At 33.8% G+C, this 13,888-nt stretch overlaps 1 protein-coding gene and 1 long non-coding RNA gene across 7 annotated transcripts in view; one reads left to right on the forward strand and one right to left on the reverse strand.

Annotated features, from left to right (window-relative positions):
• PCDH9 (protocadherin 9) overlaps positions 1-13,888 on the reverse strand; it is a 907,179-nt gene that overhangs the window by 670,550 nt on the left and 222,741 nt on the right. The window lies entirely within an intron of this gene.
• Positions 2,628-12,608, forward strand: LOC119470387. Its single transcript, XR_005199276.1, has 3 exons — positions 2,628-2,842; positions 8,264-8,323; positions 12,406-12,608. It is a non-coding gene; the product is annotated as an uncharacterized LOC119470387 (long non-coding RNA).

Below are 13,888 nucleotides of genomic sequence, written 5' to 3' on the forward strand. Positions count from 1 at the left end.
AAAAGAAAATTAAATCTTTCATTTTACAGGTAGCCTTTCAACACATAGTCTGATGTTTACATAATAAAATAGCAAATTTGGCATGTTTGCCAGTTTCCCCTTCCTTTTCCATGCTGAAAACTCTCTCCAAGGAAAACGAAAACAACAGCTCCTCATGCTGTTTATCTCTCACTAAGCACAAAATAGCATGTTTGTGAATTTTCCATTCTAAGAGAAGTTAGACAAGGTATTACATTCCATATCAGAACGGATGACACAGACTTTTGGGATATTTATTTAATTTTCATTATTCGAGAGTATTACTATATAATATTGTGATTGCTTAAATGGTTTAGAAAGTGGAACACCAAAGTATTTCTCAGATGGAATGTAAATGAAGGAACCTGGCAAAAATACGAATGAAAGAATGAGGAAATAATGAGGAGAAATTAGAATTTCAGAGTTTGATACAATAGGGACAGTCATCTATTCTTATTTCTTTTTATTGATGAAGAAATGAACATCTGGAACTATTAGATGACTTGTTCACAGCTTGGAATTCGTAGGTAGTGCAATGGTGATGTGAAACTAAGAGGCCTTGCTACTCTTTCCTCAGAGCTTTATTACTGTTTGTGAATACAAAAGACTATGGAAAGACAATGAAGACAATTAGATGATTTGCAAAGTTGCTAACATATGAAGGAGATGTAATTCCTTTCATATGTTAGAAATTTTACATGTTAGAGATATTTACATGCGGCAAACTTGATCGGAGCACAACACATGCCCTAAACAACAGTTGGGCCTACTAACAGCATAGCTGAGTCTTAGAGGAGGGATTGTGGGGGTAGGAATTAAAGATTTACACTCCATTCCCAATTATGGCAAATAAGTATTGGAATAAATATTATATATGTTACAAATTGTGAACTCGTGATTTCAATTAATATAATGTGGAGCAGCTGGGATGTGAGATATTTTAAGTAATTTTATATATGAGTTTATGGTTATCACTTGTTAGATTAGCTAGAAGTATTTTCCACATCTGGCACACCAAAATCCCAAATGACTTTATGAAGTTAGACAGTCATATCACTATTTGGAATAGAAAAGTTCCTTTACACCAAGATTATAGCCATTAAATCTACTACAATTTAATTTCATCTTTCCAATGGTTTGCTTCCTATGATCATAAAAATATAATTATTTGAGAAACAGAATAAAATGTATTCCTCAACTAATTTTATCAAGTAATGAATCTCACTTCCTGATTGTAGAAATAGCACTTTATGAAATTACTTCATGATCCCAAGTCTTTTTTTACTTAACCTCTTTACCAGGAAGACTTTCATCTCAGCTTCAGCTCTAAATCACTTTATTCATGAATAATGAACTAACAATCCTGTGTACTTGTGAATTATTTTAGATATCTAAATTATTGTTAAAATTTACATTCTCACTTCATGTGACAGAGTATCTAATTGAATATGCAGTTGGTATAGCAGCCACTTCCTCAGACTCTTACTTGAATATTAAAGAACAGATTGAGGTATTAGAAAATGGGAACATAAAAAATTGAACAAAAAGGAATAGTTCCTCAGACCAAGAGCATTCTTAACTGCAATGTAGAACAATTAAGAATTACTATTCTGCTAGATACCTAGACAATTTTCTTAGAAGAAACATATAAGCACTCTGTAATAGCCCATTTCAAAGACTGATAATAAAATGTCCAGGCCATAACAGTACAATAAATGTATCATTAACTTTTTTTAGTTAACAAACATTTAAGATGAAAGAAAAAGTGTTTTTGTTTTTTTCATTTTGATTTTCTGTAATTAACTGCAAAGTTTTTAAAGCCTTAGCAAATTTTAGTAATAGTCCAGTGAATGACCCCATTAATCTAAAGGCTAAAGTGGTTGAAGCCTAAATAATCATCTTGTATGTCTTTATATCTTGAGTAGTAAAACAGAATAAAGTTCTACAACTTGGAATATTTTAAATAATAAACAACAAACTCCTAGCTTTAGCTATGCCTGGACTGGTGAAAACTTGAGTGACAGTACTTGTTAATACAGTTCATCATCTCCCTCTCATTTCTCCTCTTAAAAGAATATAACATTTTTCAAATTCTAAAAGAATATGATATATTAAGCAAATGTAAGAACCTAACCTATATGTATATGTATATAGGGTATATGCATATTATATATAGGTTTTATGTATACGCATATGTATATGTATATAGGTTAGGTTCTTACATTTGCTTAATATATCATATTTATATATATTATTAATATGTATATATTAAGAATATATTTTTAATATATCATATTAATATATCATTATTTTATATAGTCAGTACATTATATTCTTTTACATATAAAATATGTATGTATTCTCTATATACATATCTGAAACAAATTCAGTGACAAAATTGATAGCAATTTCTCACTTTAAAAATTCACATTTCTGAAGAGGGTAAAGTAGATATTTCCATACTGAATTTCTAGTAATACTAAGATTTATGCTTACTTCATTTGATGTAATCATAATCCAGCAGATAATCAATATATTTCAATCTTACAACTCCCACTCATCCAAACCTTGACAAAAATATTCCATTTTGTTTATAACAGATAATAATATTTTCTGGTCAACAATACACTTACTACAGAATATATCCATGAAAATAGGACCTGGGCATTATCTTTCCATTAAGTTTGGTTTCCTTGTTATTGTTTAATGTTAACTTTCTTTTTCAGAAGTCTCATCTGAATAGATGTTTAATATTAGCAGTTTTTTAAAAAATATGTCTTTTACCCCATCTTTCCAGTTATACTTCTCATCTGGACCCGAGTTGGTAATACATTTTCTTGTTATTTTTCTGTGAGGCACTGTCCTGAATCTGTCGGCAGTCCATAAGTTATTTCCTTTTTTTTTTTTTTTGAGACGGAGTTTCACTCATGTTACCCAGGCTGGAGTGCAATGGCGCGATCTCGGCTCACCGCAACCTCCGCCTCCTGGGTTCAGGCAATTCTCCTGCCTCAGCCTCCTGTGTAGCTGGGATTACAGGCACACGCCACCATGCCCAGCTAATTTTTTGTATTTTTGGTAGAGACAGGGTTTCACCATGTTGACCAGGATGGTCTCGATCTCCTGACCTCGTGATCCACCCGCCTCGGCCTCCCAAAGTGCTGGGATTACAGGCTTGAGCCACCGCGCCCGGCCCATAAGTTATTTCTATATATGACATAATTAAGAGAGAGCTCCAAGACATCAGCAGGTATAAACTCAATTTTGTAAGATCAATCCATTACTATCTAAAAACTATAAATAGAGGAGAGTAGATGAGATGCATTTTATTTTTCCATTGCAGTGGACAAGAGCAAGGCTAATAGACCTTGTAAAGTATTTGATCGTGTATGTTGAGACCAAGAATGTGTCATTAATGCAGTCTTACCAAAATGAACTGTCTCCTGTATATGTTACCAAAAGGATACATACTAATAAGAAAAAATATATATTAAAGAATCATGGGAGACCTCAAAGTAAAATTACTCTCTCCAGTTACATAATATTTTCTAAAAGCATAATTTTGATTTTTTATAAACTTAGAATCCTTTATTAATTCAGTTTTTCTCAAATTTAATTTATATATTACAATTTCATTTGACTAACTACTTTTTAATTCCGTTAACATTTTCACCTGAACTCAAGCCTGGAAAATAATTCTAAATGAACATTAAGAATGAAGTTGATGTGAAAACAGACAAATAACAGAATCCAAAACAAAACCTACAATGAATTCTGTATTTCAGAAGTAAAGAATCCTTTTCATAAAGGAAACGAAATATTTTCCTCCAGGGAAAATAACAGTGTTTCAATGAAAGATACTAGTAGATTTCACTAGCATAAATATAAATGGAAATGAGATAAAGAGGTAATGTAAAAATCATAGTGCATGGTCATGACATTAAGAAAAGCCTCATGCCTTAATATTTAGGAAGGCAGGTATAGATAGATGATCGTGTTGAAGTTTATGTATTTTTTTAATTTAAGATCATATTCTTCCAATTTGGTGGCAGTTTTAAGTTTGCATGTGATAGAATAAATATTGTTTTTGTCTAATGTTACAAAGAAAAGCAGTTTCACATACCCCAGACTTTTTGAGAAAGACATTAGGATAATGATCAGTAACCTCTACATAAATGTTTTATGACTGTTGACCTGGCAGTGAGCAGATTATAACCACAGGATTCTGGAAGAAGGAAGGTAGAAAATATTCCCTTAGAGAAACAAATGCTTCAATCATCTCTACTGATAAGTGTACTCTTCAAGTATTTTCTGAGTACTTACTGTGTTTTATATTTATGCTAGTGCTGGGTGTACAGTGGAGGAAAGGTACTGCCACTCTGTCAAGAACAGGCAATGGATCGAAGATGATATTGGGGAAACCGCCTTCTCCAGGGGAATGATGGAACTTGAAATTCACACCAGGCCTTCAGAAATCCTGTTTGCATTCCTTGGCAGTGCACCAACCTGACTCCATCTAAACAATGGTCTTCTCTTTAACTCCTGTTCCTCTTTTGTGATATTAATTCATTTATTTTTTTAATATATGTCAGCATACTTCTGTTGGAAGATGAGCTCTTTTAATTTTGGAGCTCATTTTAATTTGTTTCCACGTTACAACTCCCTGACATTCTTAGATAATTACAATGGTTGTTAAAAATATATATATATTGGCTAATTGATGACATCTCAGACATAAAGCCCTGAACAAGTTTGAACTAGTCACACCAACAAACTGAACTGATAAAAATGCCTGCCTCAGAAAACAAAAAATAGCACAGAAAACAGGCCACAGAATTTACTCATTAAGGATCTTCTAGAGTCAAAGTATATCATCTTCTTGTGTATCAATTGTCTTTGTTAGCATGCAAATCAGAGATAGAGAGTAAAAGTGTCTCATCACTTAAAGCTCTGACTCCTAAAAAAATGATCCTGAGTGGACTATATTTAAAATATAAAATAGCAGCAAAGAAGAAAACATGTCTGGCCATACCATATGTGAAGGAAATGTTTAACATTAAAGTTAAGACAATAAAATTTAAATTTCCCATGAAATGAACTCTAGAGGGGACAACAAATAATTTTCAATCTTCATGAAATGACATGTCTCATGAAAAAGAAGTGTTGCTAACACTAGTTATCATTTGAGTGATTCCACAAAGAATTTCTGACTAAAAATTCTTAGTTTTTCTTATGTCATAGAATACATAGTCACCATTTATCAAATATCTATTTAAAAGAATAAATGAACATATATTAAATTTAAAAACAGGTAATCAAGAAAATGGTTTTGCTTATGTTTCTGAATTTACCTGATGTGTACTTGGGATACTGAGTATGAAAATGTGACATCAATAATTCTAGCTTCCTATAAAACACATTTGCTGTTTGCAAGAGTAATGATTTCAGAAAGCAAAAATTATTAGTATGATGATTTAAAAAAATGAATAGAACTTGGGTAGCTTCTCTGCTTTTTACCTGAAACTTCTCATTTACTTTGAAGGAACAGGGAGTGGGGAGACTGAATTTGTGGACCTCTTTACCAACTCTCACAACGATGATGAATAGGGAAAAAAATTCAAAGTTTTGGCCACTATCATACTATTTACTGTTCATTCTCCTCATACCTTGGTTTAAAATGCAGGACAGGTATACAAAAGCTAGCAAGGGTGGGAGGAAAGCACTCAATGAGTGAATAAGCTGTGAAATAATCTGATAAGAATCCTGATTTAGAAAATCATTTTTTAAAGTTATGTATATTATAATCACATGTAAAATATTTTCAATGGCTTGAGATAAATGGGATCAGAATTCTGTAATCATTCAATTATATTAAGTCCCTTTAGTAGCTAGAGGCAAATTGGATTTGCTGATTGATTGATCGATTGATTGTCTACTGCATTTGCATCAGCCAAGATCTAGTTGGGAAAATAGAGAGCACATTAGTTGTTTAAACAGAGATAATTTAACATGGGGAATTGTTAATTATTGGAAAACTAAAGGTACAAATAAAAAGTAAGAAAAGGAAAGAACAAGAAAGAACACTGATGTAGCCTAGTAATGAGAAATTGTGAGAAAAACTAGAATACCTGTACAGCTTAGGAAACAAAAGGAAGGAGTTCGGGGTTATCAGAAACTAAAAATCTGGCAGAGAGCCCCATGGAACTGGGACTCAGTCTTCTACAGAAAGGAAACTGGCGACTCCTGGTTTCTCCAAGGGAAAGTGATGAGACTGATTCCAGGAATGCAAAAAGGAAACCAAGAAACTGGCAATGCAACCAGGAAATGGCTGCTGCCAGGATGAAGTGTCATTGCAGCGGCAACCCTGAAAGGATCAGACTGCCAAGCAGAGCGCAGTAGTTCCCCCTCCCCTGCCATTCGGCCTCCCTCTAGCGTGCCCTACTGGCCAAACTTAAGAAGCCGGAGAGCAGAGCGGATATGCAGAGTGCTGGGACCAGCCCAGGAATCACAAAGCTGGTGGGTTTGGAGCTGAAAGATAACAGCTAAAAAACTGGCACTGATGTTTAATTAAGGAAATTAAGATGTGATAACTGATAAGCATTCTTTTCTAAATTGTTATTCTGTGAAAAAAGAAGCTGAGGTTCTGACTCCAGAAATAGCACTGAGCCTGTCCAGAGGCCAGGTGGTTGGGGACTTGTGAGAGGAACAGAAGAGATGAAAATCTTCGAAGCACAATTTTGTCATCTGATCTCCTTTTTTGAGTCTCCTTTGGAAAGAATCACCTCCTCGGTGATTCAGTGACATTGTCTATAAAACTGCACTGAGTTTTTACCCTACTCTACACTATATATAAATATAAGCCAAAACCACACAGGACCTGGCTATATTTGGTATGCCTCATCTATCATGGATAGTTAATTTGTGCATTCATCTTTTAAAACTAATAATGAATTTCTAAAACCTTTTAAACGGGCTTAAGTTTTATAATCCATTTACTGAACATGCCTGCAATGAAAAATTAATTATTAAACAAGAGCCTTGGGAGGACATCAGCGGCCTTGTCACCCACGCACTTGATTGATAACATGTCAGTTTCCAGACCACGGAGGGCGCTGACAACTCTCAAATTTAAACCTGGAAGGGTAATGCTAAGCATGTCATGGCATAAGTCACATTTTAAAATTATTTTTTATTAAATGTTAGCTAGAATAAATTCATCCATGCCTCTCAAACTCAGCCTGATTAAATAAGCTGGCACTCTTTCAAATGTAAAGCATGGTTATGGCTTCTCAAGGGCATCCGAAACACTGAAGCATAAGACACGGTAAATACAAAAGGCAAAAGAGGTGGACAGTGATATATTCACAAGCACCATGGGTGAAGTGAGGTTTTTGAAAATGCTGAGGCTAACAAAACAAGGGCAGCACAGTACCCAAATGGTAAATGCACCTGCAGTGAGAGACTCTGCTTGAGTGCTGGTACATAAAAGTGTCCACCACTAAGGGGAAAAAACAACAATAACCACAACAAAACCCTAAGAAACAGAAAGGAACAGCTGTAACCAATTTTCAAACCCTAAGTTTTGGGGTTGGGTTAGGAAGTTAAAATTGTTCAATATTTGTGTCAGTTCTACCCTTTAATTTCACAAAGTTAACATGATTTTCTGTGACTATAAAAAAAGAAAAGAACATCTGTTATAGTGTGTCTTCCTGTAGCAAATACTACTGCTTCTTGAACTCTTCTTCTTTCGGGAAAAGCTCAATCTTATTCTATAAAATGATTGAAAAATTATGTATATCAAATATACTCCAGCAGTTCAGAGAGAACATATCATCTGTATTATTGCTGTCCAAAAATCCTCTGATATACTGAATTCAAATTAAAAGAACCTAAATGAAGAAAACAATAATTTACTTAGACCCAACTGGGTCACAATATTTGAAAAATGATACAGATTATTTTCACTATATATTATGGACAGTGTATTTACTTCATTTTTTTTTAATAATTGTTTGCAATTAACTAGGCTGATGGGCTAAACTCTACAGAAGGGAAATATATACGAACAGCACTGCCTAGTCTTGCAGAGCTTTGTATTTAATGGGAAGATACAATAAAGGAAAATGTTCTGTGTTATCTGAGAGGCACAAGAAAAGTGCTATATAAACTGAAGCTTGGGTTCTCAGAGATTTCATTAAGAGCGTATCATATCAGCTGGATATTTTATTGGATGTTACTATTTTTCCAGGTAGTTGGAGTACATTGGTGAATAGTCACAGCTCTCTGCCCTTGTGAAGTTTGTATTCAAGTGAGTACAGGCAAATAATATTCAATACACAGTAATAAATGCGTTATGTGACATGTTAGAATATTCGTGCTAAGAACAAAAGAAAAATTACACTGGAGATTTGGGAATCTGAATACTTCATGCTGTGAATGAGTGATTACAGTTTTAATTAGGGTGAGTGAGATGAGCCTCATTGAGAAAGAGATATTTGAAAAAAGATTCTACTACATTATTTGAACTTTTAAACTAAATAAATTTAACTGTTAAAGGAATAAGTAACTTGACATGTTAAGAATTTTAATAAGCATTGCTAGTGTGAGAGTGTTTTAAGAAAGGAAATTGCATCAAAATTATAAATTACGTTTATGTTTATGCTCAGAACCTAGCGCCAAACTGACATAGAGTTAGCACACAAAAATGTTTACTGAATAAATGTACAAGTAAACTGATAGTATCATGAAATCCTCGAATGAATGTATCTAAATGTGAATAGTCCTATTTAGCTAGTAAGTGTCTGGTTTCTTGCAGAATCATGAAAGAAAAACTCAAAAAGTTAAGACCTTATTCCAATCGCAAAGGTAAAGGATTTTATAGAAAATTCAGTACAGATTCGAAAACTAAGAATTTAGCATCAAGGAAGAAAAGAGAAAAAGAATTGTTGACAGGAATAGCACTATGCTTTGAAGCAGTGGCTAAGTTTGATTAGATCTGAAAGACACTGGAGATGTGGGAGGTGATTATTAGACTCCTAAATATTCCTTTCAAGACCTAATACAGACTTAATGTAGGATCATTATATTGGAACTTGAAAACTGGGCTATATCCAAAAGAAATGTAACCATTCACTCACTGAATCTTTTATTTAGGGAGTGTGTTAGTTCATTTGCATTCCTATAAAGGAGTACCTGAGGCTGGGTAATCCGTAAAGAAAAGAGGTTTATCTGGCTCATGGTTCTACAGACTGCATAGGAAGCATGGTCTGACATCTACGTCTGGTGAGGCCTCAGGGAACTTACAATTATAGCAGAAGGTAAAGGGAAGCCAGCATATCACATGGCAAAAGCAAAAGCAAGAGAGGGAGGGAGAAGGTGTCAGGATCTTTTAAGCAACCAAATCCTATGTGAACTCATAGAGAGAGAACTCAGTCATTACCAGGAGGACAGCACCAAATCATCCATGAAGGATGCACTCCCGTGAGCCAGACACCTCCCATTAGGCTGATCACCAACATTGGAGGTCGTATTTCAACATGAGATTTGGAGGGAACAAAGCAACCAAACCATATCAGAAAGAAAAGAAAGAAAAAAGTAAAAATTTGGGGCCAGGTTACATGCAGCACTAGAATAGAGTGAGGATGAAACCTGTCAGTATTTTTTTTAATTCTCATAGCACTCACAATGCAATTATAAAGACATATAGGCACAAATTGTGATTGTTGAAATTATACAATGAGAGTGCAAAGTGATATGAGAAATCTTAATATGAAGAGTTATCTAAATTGGACACCCATAGAGGCCTTCAGGGTAAGTAATAATTAATCCAGTTTAGATAGTGGCAGTAGTGTCAAGTGAGAAGAGAATGTGCCAGGGCCCAAGGGACAAATCAAGGAGCTTAGAAGAGGGTAGGAATAGCAAAGAGATGATAATCTAGAGATTGCTGGTTTCAGGAGTTCTTGGAACTGAAGAAAAATAATAGCAATGTGTGAACCAATAGAGTTGTTCTTTGGGAAACTGCATAAATGGGTCTTCAACTACCACACATGCCAATAACTAGTAGTTTTAAAATATCTATCTATAGCTCTGCTCACTCTTCTGAGTTCTGTACTCCTATAATCTACTGCCTTATTATGATTCCAACCTGTGTGTGTATATATCACTCGGGTCAATATATTCCCAAACGAAACCTACACATATCCCTTACTTCCTCAAACTTCATCTTCCCCTTTTTACTTAGTTGGTGAAAGAAACCGAGTTATCATCTCAGCAGTTGCCAAAAGAAAAGAAAACATAATTCAGGCATCCTTGACTTCTCCCTCTTCCTCATAGTTAGCCAGGTCCACTTCTACTCACACATTACTGCCAGTGGTCTCTGCAATGTCTCTTATAACCAGCCCTTATACTCAATTTTTATCAGGTTAGCTTCCCATCAATCTTCGACTCAGACTGTTCTAATTCAATTCTAATTGTTCTTCTGTCCTTTATTCCTTGTTGCTCTTCAATTCAGTCTTTCTACTCCTGCTCATGTGGTCTCTATACAATGAAAGAGCCACAGTGTCATATTAATAAGGCTCAATTAAAAAAATTAAAGAGTAACAAAATACTTCAATCAATTGTTACCAACTACAAATATAACCCAGGTAAACCATAAACTCCTTTGAAAGTGTCAGAGTCCTTTGCCATCAAAATCAGCCTTCTGTCCATCCTGTAGTAATAGCCATTTCCCCAGCCAATCATCCTTTAGAACATCTTGCTTCCCAAGCAAACTGGGTTCTTACCTAATCCTCTACCTTTGCTCAGATGGTAGCTGTTATTCATTTGTACGCAGTCTCATAAACATATACTTACCCTTCAAGGCCCAGTTCAAATGTCATTTAATCTCTAAATTCATTTAATTCAACCTGAAATGTCAGGCAGGCAAAGTTGAGATACAGGTTTCAGTCAGCACCAGATAGTACAAATATTGATAATAGATGACAGCAGAAAAGAAAGAGCGTATTAAAAAAGACGTGAAAGAAGAGGACCAAACCCAATTATAGTTCTAAGGACTATACTTCAAGGTTCTACGTTCTTTGAACTTTTAAGCTAAATATAATTAGGTTTATATAGTTAAACTAAATATATTTAAACTATTCAACGAATAAGTTTTTATAGAGTTAAACTAAATCAATTTAACTGTTAAGGGAGTAAGTAAGTTGACATCATTCCTATTCTTCAATCATGTTGCTGGGAAAATAAATTTCACAAATAATAGAATCAACATTTCTTTGTGCAGAAAGAAACTAATACCATTCTTAATTTCTATCCATGCTAAGAAGTAGAGTTCTGGATTAATTCATCACCAAGTGATTATGTTCACAGTACTTTTAAATGGCGTAAAGCTAAGAAACAAATATCAAAATATTTTCTTCAGTTTTAAAATATTACTTTCCTGATACTTTTAAAGTGCTAAAGTCATCTATAGAAAATCTTTACTTGGAATTTTTGACTTGCATTTATCGAATACTTACTATGGGCCTATAAGTTTTTTAAGCAGCTATTTACAAAATGATAGATGAGGAATAGCAATTACAACTACTCGCATTTCACAAAAGACTAAACCAAGACTTAGAAAGGCAAACTATCTTGCCAAAGTCACATAGCTAATAAGTGCAATGCACAAATAAGTGTGTCATTCAAATGCTTATTTTCTAACTAGAGAGCAGATAAGCTTGTTTACATAACCACTTTCATAAATAAAAGCAGAGATTTGATGCTTGGATTAAGATTCAAATATAGTTATTGTGCTTCTATTGACCACATTGTTTAATATTTAATATAAAACAGCAAACTGATTTTAAAACTGAATTCAACACTTAAAAATTGTGTCTTAAAAGTTTTCAGAATTATGTTCTTGAAAATGATGTCACCAGTTGTAAAGGGGTGAGAATAGGGAGCTATGTCATGCTGTAGGGAATCCAAGTTTTAGTTTGTTACTTTCTCACTCCTTAGAAAACAAGGAGAGAGAGAAATCCCAATATGGGAAAAGCAGTGGCTTGTTCCCTGGCTGGCATGGTCTGAGAATGCTCTTGGTACAGCATTCTAAGTACCTAGGAGAGAATGTCAATCCCCTTGGTTTAATTAGGACCAGTGTTGTTTGGCTGTCACTGAAAGACAGAGAGAGGGCAACATGGGATCTAAGAAACAGCAGGAACAGACAGGGCTGTGTACTCTTAGTGGGGCAGAGGGGACAGCAGAGTCCCCCTTGGTAACAGTGAATCCCAGGTACTCTGCTTAAGAACAGAACCTTGAAGAGGCCATCTTTCTCACTCCCAAACTTGGATACATTTGATGTATTTGGCTTCTTTAGCTTTTACTTCTTACTTGCCTTGTTTTAATTTCTACCAGTACAGGTAACTACACCGGAGAAATCTTACAAGAATTTAGTCACAGTCAGGAAGATTTTTCAGCTTATTGGTGTTTCCTCACAGTTTTTATCCAAAAATGTAGGTTTCCACTTATTGTATCATTTGTTAAATATTTATCATGTGAAATAATGCTAAGAAATGTACTCCTTGTTCCCAGAAACAGTTACAACCACACTAGTTATATAAGAAGTGAGCTAGTTAGATTCTCTTGTAGGATGTCTTTATCTTCAGATTTCCTTGGGGTAAAAATTTTAAAGGATTCAAAATATTTGGTTTTATGTAAAGCCACATCATTAATTGTTAAAATATAGAAGGCAGAGTAATTATTAAGAAAAAAATTTATTAAAAATTAATATGCTATGTCAATAACCTCATTATTAAACATATATTTACTAAGTATTTTAAAGCTGTTTTATAACTTCATAAGCTAGTCAATAACTTCCTAATTAAACTCAAGTTTTAAAATAGACACAATAAAGTTCTCAGAAAGTATATTAAAATGCTTTTGCTTACAATCTAAGCATATACATGATATTATATTTTATACTGTTAGAATGGTAATCAAATACGTTCAAGGCTGAATTTTTAATGTATTAAATCTGTCCTAAAGGTCACTATTCTGTTTTAAAGTTAATTTTACAATTAATCAAGAGTCTAAGAATTCAATCTTTGCATTTTTCATTTCCCTTTTTTAAGAAGCTAAAAACCGTCACCAATTTTTAAAAATCAATAATGATCTCTGTTTTGTTTTCAAACAGGACTAGTGATATGCTAAATCTAATTACTCAGAACTTCACTTTCACCAAAAAAAAGTTATCCTTCCTGGGAATTTAATCTTCTATGAACTTCTTTTTTACTGTATATTTGTCATCCAACTCTGCTTTTAATTATGTTTTATTTTGCTATTTTTGTCTCCAATTTAAAATATCATAAATTGTATTCAAAATGGGACATATTGTTCAGTCTATTAATTACCAGCCTATCTGATCTAGTTCTTTTATTTTCTAGCTCTTTAATACCAATTACTAGTTTTTTTTATTTTCAGCCATCTATGTCTTGGGCCTTTCTGTACTCTCTGTGTGTACATGGAGCCTGTTTTGTTTGTTTGTTGTTAACGTTAAATATAGAAATCAAATTTAGACAGAGTTGATTTTAATAGAGCCACTAATTGGTTTATGAAACTACCTTGACCTTTACCAGACCCATTCTTCTCAGTCTCCCAATCAAACTGATTAACCTGGTTTATTTAAGGAGTTTTCTCACAATTTTAAGTGTATACACATACACATACATGGTAAGCATATGATTTAGAAATCCATTGTACAGAGCAAATATACTAATGAAAGTATTAAGTTATATGTTAAAAGTAACTTTACAAATAACTTCCTTGCAACAAAGACATTATCTGATTACTAAAAAGCCATTAAAAAAAGAAATACTCTGGCCCTTTGCATTGGGCTATG

Source organism: Cebus imitator, unplaced genomic scaffold (genome assembly GCF_001604975.1).
Source record: "Cebus imitator isolate Cc_AM_T3 unplaced genomic scaffold, Cebus_imitator-1.0 Scaffold29, whole genome shotgun sequence".
Taxonomy (NCBI): Eukaryota; Metazoa; Chordata; class Mammalia; order Primates; family Cebidae; genus Cebus; species Cebus imitator.